The sequence below is a fragment of the Eptatretus burgeri genome, chromosome 10 (assembly GCF_056783735.1).
Source record: "Eptatretus burgeri isolate ZD-2024b chromosome 10, Ebu_testis_v1, whole genome shotgun sequence".
Lineage (NCBI taxonomy): Eukaryota > Metazoa > Chordata > Myxini > Myxiniformes > Myxinidae > Eptatretus > Eptatretus burgeri.
In genome coordinates, this window is record NC_140970.1 from 64863159 (window position 1) to 64871791 (window position 8633).

General features: G+C 45.5%; 1 long non-coding RNA gene across 1 annotated transcript; it reads right to left on the bottom strand.

Moving 5' to 3' along the window:
* Positions 1-2433: 2433 nt before the first annotated feature.
* On the bottom strand, positions 2434-6971 carry LOC147018727 (uncharacterized). Its single transcript, XR_015062501.1, has 2 exons — positions 6604-6971; positions 2434-4133 (listed from the first exon to the last, which is right to left on the bottom strand). It is a non-coding gene; the product is annotated as an uncharacterized LOC147018727 (long non-coding RNA).
* Between the last annotated feature and the right edge of the window lie 1662 nt (positions 6972-8633).

The following is an 8633-nucleotide window of genomic DNA, read 5'->3' on the forward strand; positions in this document are numbered from 1 at the left end:
AAACATGTGCACCTTTGTGGGAAGATGAGAAATCCTGCAAATGGGGAAATCAGATAGCGATCAGGAATGGTGCATTCGTTAAGTACACGGTAGTCACCACAAGGCCATCAGTCACCCGGTGACTTCTTCGGTCAGTTGATTCACTGCCTGCAGCTGGATTGATGTCGGCTGACCTTTGCTTTTGTGAAAAGATGGTAAAACACTCACTTCAGCACCAGCATCCACTAAAAAGCTGGTACCTGTTGCCTTGTCGATTATGCAGAAAAGGCGACGAGATGTGTAACTGCCTGGCTGACTTGTTGCTGCTTGCCACTGGTGTTGGACTTTTCCTGCTCTGAAGGGTTAGACTGGTATGGGCATGTGCCGATGCATTTATGAGCCTTTTCGCCATGCTTCCAATGGGTACCAGCACATTTGGATGGACAAGGTTCTCAACCAGGGTGAACAATGCACAGACTTGGTCTGGTTGAGTTGCAAGATGCTGTTGAGGTTTTGAAACAACTAAGTGTATAGTGAAGGACAAAGGAGAAGAGACTTCCATGATCTTGTCGGCAAGGTCCGCCTGTTGTTCGATGTCGACAGCCTCTTTAGTTGAAGCCGAGATCAGCAGGACATTGGAGGGAAGTCTCTGGAGAAACAGCTGTTTTAAAATGGTATTCTCCATTGTATTGTCCCCAAGCACCTGTCTCATCCTTCACAAAAGCTGAAACGGGTTTCTGTCACCAAGCTTTTCAGAAATGAGTAATCAGTGTCATCTCTTTTTCTCTGAAACTGAGGTATGCCTGATGAGCTCAGCCATGAGTTTGGTATGGCATTCTGAAGCTGGATAAGCAATTAGGAGGTCCCTCACTTCTTGCGCTATTTCTTGCTGGAGAGATCCAACAACGCAGGCGAAGCGTGTATCCTGGGTTGTGACGTGCGGAAGAAAAATTAATTATCTTCATGTATTCTCAATTATATTCACTTGCTGCTTGTAATTACTTTAACTTGCTACTCCTGATTTTAACAGTATAAAACAAGGTGTTACTTTTATACTGGAATCAAATTCACTGTCAGTAAAATCACCCTTTACAGTCTTTTGATCTCCATAGTGATGTAGATGAATATACAAGCAAGATAAAATTGTATCTTACTAAATCTTATGTGCTTTTATCTCACTGAAATAAATAAATAAATAAATAAATGAATAAATATAGATCCAAAACTAGTATTTCTAATGTTTAAATGAAACTACCCAGCTGCTCAAGAGAGGGACGCTTTGCTGCTGGCTACAGAGAAGAGGCATCCTATTGTCTGGTGGTAATTAAATAACTCCCGGAGGGCGATTGCAATAGATGCCTTGTTGTCTGAGGACAATTATATAACTATTGGCTTTTGGTGGCCAAGGCTTTGCTAACAGCATTCAAAACAGGCTGGATGTTTTGAGAATCTAATTACTCAGTGGTAAACGGAATGCATGATCAAAGTAATGGGCTTGTGTCTCCATCCACCCAGTCTCTGTGTTTTATCCTAACTCTGTTATCACCCCCCTCCTCAAGGCTGACCTCGTATTCACACACTGCAACTGTGGCCTCAGCATGTCTATCCCCTCTCCCTCCCAAAGTGGCCATGTCTGCAGTTCCCTTTCTTCATTCTTGTCAGCCCTCTCCTCCATTCACCCTTGCCAAATGTCTAACCCTCCCTGTCTTTTGCTGCCCAGAATAGTATAAAGAGAATTGCTCTGTGCATTTTGGGTAGAAAAGGGAGTGTGTTTGATATTGTTTATTGTTTGTTTAACCTCTTTCTCCATGTGCATGCTTGTTGTTTATTGTTATTAAATGGTCTCAGACTCCAACAAAGAAGAACTGAGTTTCTCCCACACATGCCTAGTCAAGAACTGCGCTTGAACATGCACAAACCACAATGTGGGTGATCTGCACCACTAAAGGTTGATTATTTCATCCAGTCTGAGAGAGCAGTGTCCCAGAAGCTGTTAAGCTTGAGTCTGGGTGAATAGTCACATTCAATAAGAAGCAAGAAATGGCACATTGTTGTGGTGCTGGGTTTGGGGGCGAGGAACGACCGCTAGATGGAGCAGTTGGGCCGTCTCCCCCCCCCCCCAACACCCGGAATTGAAGGTCGTCACTCCGGATAACTCCAAAGTCGACGGGTTGCTTAATGGACCGTGGACGCCAATATTTCGACCGTGCTGTTAGTCTTTTTGTCTGATTCCAATTTACCTAATTAGCTACGCGGTCTAGCTACTGGGGAAGCCACACCCTCGGCCGGCTTTGTCCAAACCGAGTCGCTGTTACCGACTCGGACCCGGCGTAAACGAGCGGGAATTACCAAAGCCACGCTGGTCCAAATGTCAACTTACGGCACAATCGGCCTCCCGAATTCTCAAGCTCGAACCATACTGGGTCAATGAAGGAAAACACAGACAACGAACTGAAACATTTAAGTTATTTATTTACAATGGGGAATAGGGAGGGAAACACAGAGCAGACTTGATCACGAATATAAATGCAGGAAAATGTACAATGGCAATCAATTAAGAGTTTTACTTACAAGACTGGCCACAGACACAGACACACACACCCAAAAAGAAATGGACCCGGCTGGCCTTTATTCGACCCTCCAGCCGCGGACTTAGGCAAGCTGGGGGTAAGAATTTGGTCAGGTACCTGGCCACCTTGTGCACCGGGCGCAGTGGCGTCCAGCTACTCGGAGGCTTGGGTTGGAGGATCGCTCGAGGATGGGTGCTCTGTGCTGGGCCGTGCTATGAGAGTGTGTTGGGCAGCCCGGAATCATGGTGAAACCCAATCCTTATCCTTGTGTCGTAAGAGGCGACCAGGGTTGTGTCAGGAAGGGCATCCGGCGTAAAACCTGTGCCAAATCAGAATGCGGACCATAACGGATGATCCGCTGTGGCGACCCCTAACGGGAGCAGCCAAAAGACGAACAACAACAACCTGGCCACCTTGTGCGGTTTTACCGACTCACACTTGTGGAGCTCGGAGTCCGTGGTAGGGAACGGGGATCCCCAGCTCGAGCGCTCCAACACGACCCACCACAGTGGGACTCGAACCCACGAAGCAGAATCCAACGAGCGCAGCCAGGATCCTACGAACGACCCGGCCAGCCACAAACGATGAGTGACAACCAGGAGAGCCCAGCAGACCAGAAGCCTGGAACGACCTCCAAGGAACCAAGGAACAACGACACACTGATACAGCTCACGATCCTTCTTATCCCTCCCCCGTGTGGGGTGGAGGTATCCGCTCTCGGGTAACTCGCCTCCTGGATTGGACGGGGCATTTTCGGGTGTCGTGGTGGCCAGCCGCGATTGGAGGAGGAGGGGCGTGTCGGCGTCTCGGTGCTCCTCCCCCAAGAGAGGCTTTTTTGTCTTCCCCAGTGTCGAGAGGGGACACATTCTTCTTTGATGGGGCGGAGTCAGAGCTGAGGCGATCTCACCCCTGATTGGACGGAAGGAACATTCCATCTTGCTGGGGTGGAGTCGGCTCTGAAGAGATGGAAACTCCGTCTATGTTCGTGGCCTTGAACACGTGCGTAATGGAGCCGAAGGAGTGGAGAGGATTGATGTATAAAACTAACTATAAAGAAACTCGCAGCGCACACATAAAATTCCCATTAGACACCGGGGAGGGATTCTAACTATCCACATATACTTAACGAAATAACTAAACTTTGGGTCAACTGTATGTGTGAATGCGAATGGTTTCCAGATCCGTGACAATATCACCATTGGACCATTTTGGCGTCCTGTTCCCAAAATAATATGATCCATTTGGTGACTCGGGCGTCATAAATGACCTGTGCCCATGGGAATGAACTGCTCGCCAAAAGGGGTTCGAATCCCGTTAGAAGATAGTAGTCCTGCGGTTGAAAGGCATGAAAACCCACCGAACGGCACGGATGAAAGGCACGAACGTGGCCCGTAACTCCAAGAGTCAAGAGAGGAAATGCGTCGCTGAAGATAGGGCTGTGAATGCGGTTTAACTCCATGACCTCGAGTAAACTTTAGTTTAGCTCCAGTGAAACTCAAGTCCATGGATAACGACAGTGGAAATAGCGAGCTGCCAAGCAGGGAAAGCATTCCTCACCGCTCGTCCCTTGAAGGGGAGGCCTTCCTGTGAAGCAAAATGATTGGTTAGAAACTATTGCCATTGGTTGGTCAAGTAAATGTAACGGAATTTATGATGTAAAAGTACGAACAAGTTGGCACCAATGAAAAGTACACGACAACCCTTGGAACCCTCAGACTCTTGAAGACCCTTTTATCCCCTAATTGGGTCAGACTGTGAAGTACGTCCTGGGTAGAAGGAACTAAGGACTGGGAATTGAAAGTTTTACATACCGGAGTTCTTTATCACCTAATCCAGCCCGACTACAACCGCCCTCCTTTGGGAGACGTCCATCTGTCCCACTTAGGACTATTGACCCTATGCACGAAGCAAGTGACGTCACAGCGGAAGGTATGGCTACCACGCACGTGTCACGTGAACTTCTGGGCTATTTCCATGGATTAGATGATATTTTGAAGAAGAGATACTGTGAAAAACTGAAGCTGTGTGGTCTTTGTGAAGATCCTTATATTATTTCAAAGGATAAATGGACAACAGAAAGGAAATTTTGGCCTCAAATCATTTTCCCTGGCATCTATGTTTACCTTGTTGAAACGCCGAGTGCTTACTCTCAAGCCAGCCTGAAAGCCTTGAAGAGTATGGACGCTTACTCGTATTATGTCGCCGGGTTTGTTAGTTACATAATCTCGACGAAAGCTGACAACAACTGTATTATCGTGAGGGCAAAGGTAAGCCTGTTTTCTTTCATTTCACTATTATTGTATTCGTTGTTGCTTGTTTTGTTCAGCAACCATCGTCACTTTTTTAAACTGACTGCTGCCACAAGTTAATTTCAAGTGAAGCTCTTGTCTGAATGCTAAGTTTGTAAAAAATCTTCGTTCGTCAGTTTGCTTACAGATACATTATATTTTTTCCATGACAAACATTCGGGGTAATGCCACACTGCTGTGGATATTTCCAAGTGCTAGTTAACCTCCGCCATCGAAGATGGATGGAGGTTACTGTTTTCACCCCTGTCTGTTTGTTTGTTTGTGAACAGTATTACGGAAAAACTCCTGGACGGATTTCGACGAAACTTGGTGGGGGGATTAGGTATGGTCCAAGGATCATGCCATTAGATTTTGGACTTGATCAAAAAAAAAAAAAAAAAAAAACTTCGAAAATTTTGCAACTCTTTTTCAAAAAAATTTCGATTTTATTTGAAAAAATTTTCTTTTTGCATTTCTACATGTTTTAAGTGATTTCCAACCCCCCCAAAAAAAATTGTTCGAGAAAAAAAAAACCCAGAAATTTTGCAATTTTTTTTTCCAAAAAATTTCGATTTTTTTTTTTTGGCATTTCTACATGGGCGTCGATCTAGTTTAGTTTATTCAATCGTGGTTCAGTAGAGTCTGATCCGTTTTGACCTACAATGAATAGGATATCAGGTTCAATTAAGTGACCCAGTAGTATTGGCGGCGGAGGTTTTGCACTCTACCGAGTGCCCCCCTCTAGTTTTTTTTTTTTAATGTATTATACATATCGATGTGACTTTCTGAGGTGAAAATGTTACACTGATTTTTTTTTTTTTCAAATTTCCAAAATGATACTTAAAAAACTATTCAATTTAATTTGCGATGTAATAGCAATAAGACAAGTTTCGAGGAAACAACTCAGAACTGTGCGCGTTCGACAGCTGTGAGAAAGGCGATCTCGCCCATCTCATTCCGTCAATAAAACAAGGGATATAATGTATTTTAATGATACAAATCAGACAATATTTTGTAACCACCGCCTATTTAATACCAACTACTGAAATAACGTATCAGAAATTACTTACATACCGGAGACAAAATGAAGGCCACACAACCAGTCAGGTTCTCCAGGTCGCCATTTTTCTCTTCTCACAACCGATATCCAAAGATTTCGTCGGTCTACTTCGGCGGGAAAGCGGTAAAACTGCACTCCAGAGCCTTTAGTATATCGCTGAGTACATCCCGGGGCACAACAACTCTTACCCATTTGCAGAAATAAAAATAAAAATAAAAAACAATTAATTAATTAATTAATTAATTGGTTAAATAAATAAATAAATAAATAAATAAACAAACAAATTAATTAATTAATTAATTAATTAATTAATTTAAAAAAAATCGCTTGCTTGGAAATAACGGTGTAGTTGAAGTGGAGACGATCAGTTGTTATGGACGCGGTAATACTCTCTTGCCACTCAATATGGCGGAGCTGCCACAGTCACGTGACCGGTGACGTCATCTGAATAAGACCTATTCATTTTCATTTCTTCTAATTTATAAAGGGTTTGTGTGTTTAAGTTTCTTCTTCGTTGAAACAAGTCAATAACTTTTCCTTTTTTGTCTCGATGGAATAACCTGGTCAAAGAAGAATCAAACCCAGGACTTTGGATGTTGCACAGATGTTTAATCCAAAAAATAATAGATAATAAAGGTGCGGCGAGTTCAGCTTTTAAGAGAACGAAGACCGTTAATAATAATTAATCATTGACGACGTCGCTCACCGCTCTCTCAGTCACTCTCCGTCACCCATCACGAACCAGTGACGCGGGAGGGCGGGCATGAAGCAGCTATCCCTTCTTCTGATTGGCTGAGTCAGGAAGCCACACGTGATTGGCAGGTTCGTTCACCGCGTCCAAAGGTTTCAGGGTTGCTTTTACTTCCGCGTAAAGCACCAAATCACTTTTGTCTGGTATTACATTTTACTTTGCTGTTGAAGTCACTTATTTTGACATTCTCTACTTTTTTTTGGAAAAAGAAAATATGACGCAATAATTGATGAAGTTAAACAAGGTTATTATTCAATTTGTATTTTAGGCGGTGTCACGGCTGCGCTTGTGGTTGGTTGTCTCTTCGTGTTTTTATTTTTACTCCTTTTTCTGCGCATTGATATTCTAATGCAGTCGAATCGAACGGAGCAACAATGAAATGTAATTCAAGCCGTTTCCCTTTACGATCGTCCACATTATTAATTACTCGCGATTTGAAGAGGCGTCGTGAGTGTCCCGTGCGTAACTATATACCTAGGTCAGGTTGATGAGTTTGTACGTCCTATTGGACCCGTGTGCGTGAGTTCAGGAATTTCGCTGCAATGTTCGTTTCTGCGTTCGGAGTAAAAGGTTGTTCGACTGTGGCACTGCCTTAAATACCTGTCCGAGCCTCTGGAGTAGCGAGACTGGATATTGTTTTTATAAACAGGTGACAACGGCGTCATGCTCGTCAGGATCAGACTGTGAAGTACGTCCTGGGTAGAAGGAACTAAGGACTGGGAAAGTTTTACATGCCGGAGGTAGATCGTGAAGGGGCAGCTTTCGTTAGCGACCATTTCTCGTGACGACGACCACAGAAGTCATGGTCGGGGTACTTGTGCAGTCTCCTGTTCTCGAGTCCTACAGGCAAGCAAATAGTCTCGAGTCCCACAAGCAGGCCCATAGTCCCGAGTCCCACAAGCAGGCAAATAGTCCCGAGTCCCACAGGCAGGCAAATAGTCCCGAGTCCCACAGGCAGGCAAATAGTCCCGAGTCCCACAGGCAGGCAAATAGTCCCGAGTCCCACAGGCAGGCAAATAGTCCCGAGTCCCACAGGCAGGCAAATAGTCCCGAGTCCCACAGGCAGGCAAATAGTCCCGAGTCCCACAGGCAGGCAAATAGTCCCGAGTCCCACAGGCAGGCAAATAGTCCCGAGTCCCACAGTCAGGCCCATAGTCTCGAGTCCCACAGGCAGGCAAATAGTCCCGAGTCCCACAGGCAGGCCCATAGTCTCAAGTCCCACAGGCAGGCAAATAGTCACGAGTCCCACAGGCAGGCAAATAGTCCCGAGTCCCACAGGCAGGCAAATAGTCCCGAGTCCCACAGTCAGGCAAATAGTCACGAGTCCCACAGTCAGGCAAATAGTCACGAGTCCCACAGTCAGGCAAATAGTCACGAGTCCCACAGTCAGGCAAATAGTCACGAGTCCCACAGTCAGGCAAATAGTCACGAGTCCCACAGTCAGGCAAATAGTCTCGAGTCCCACAGTCAGGCAAATAGTCTCGAGTCCCACAGTCAGGCAAATAGTCTCGAGTCCCACAGTCAGGCAAATAGTCTCGAGTCCCACAGTCAGGCAAATAGTCTCGAGTCCCACAGTCAGGCAAATAGTCTCGAGTCCCACAGTCAGGCAAATAGTCTCGAGTCCCACAGTCAGGCAAATAGTCTCGAGTCCCACAGTCAGGCAAATAGTCTCGAGTCCCACAGTCAGGCAAATAGTCTCGAGTCCCACAGTCAGGCAAATAGTCTCGAGTCCCACAGTCAGGCAAATAGTCTCGAGTCCCACAGTCAGGCAAATAGTCTCGAGTCCCACAGTCAGGCAAATAGTCTCGAGTCCCACAGTCAGGCAAATAGTCCCGAGTCCCACAAGCAGGCTTGGAAAGGTTCCCATTGGCTGCGAAATTTTGTTGCTGGAGGTGAGTTATGTCCTTAAATCCATACTTCACCACAACTCCATTGATTTCCCCTGAGTACTCTGCTCAAATCCATAATTTCGCCTTCTCTTGTGA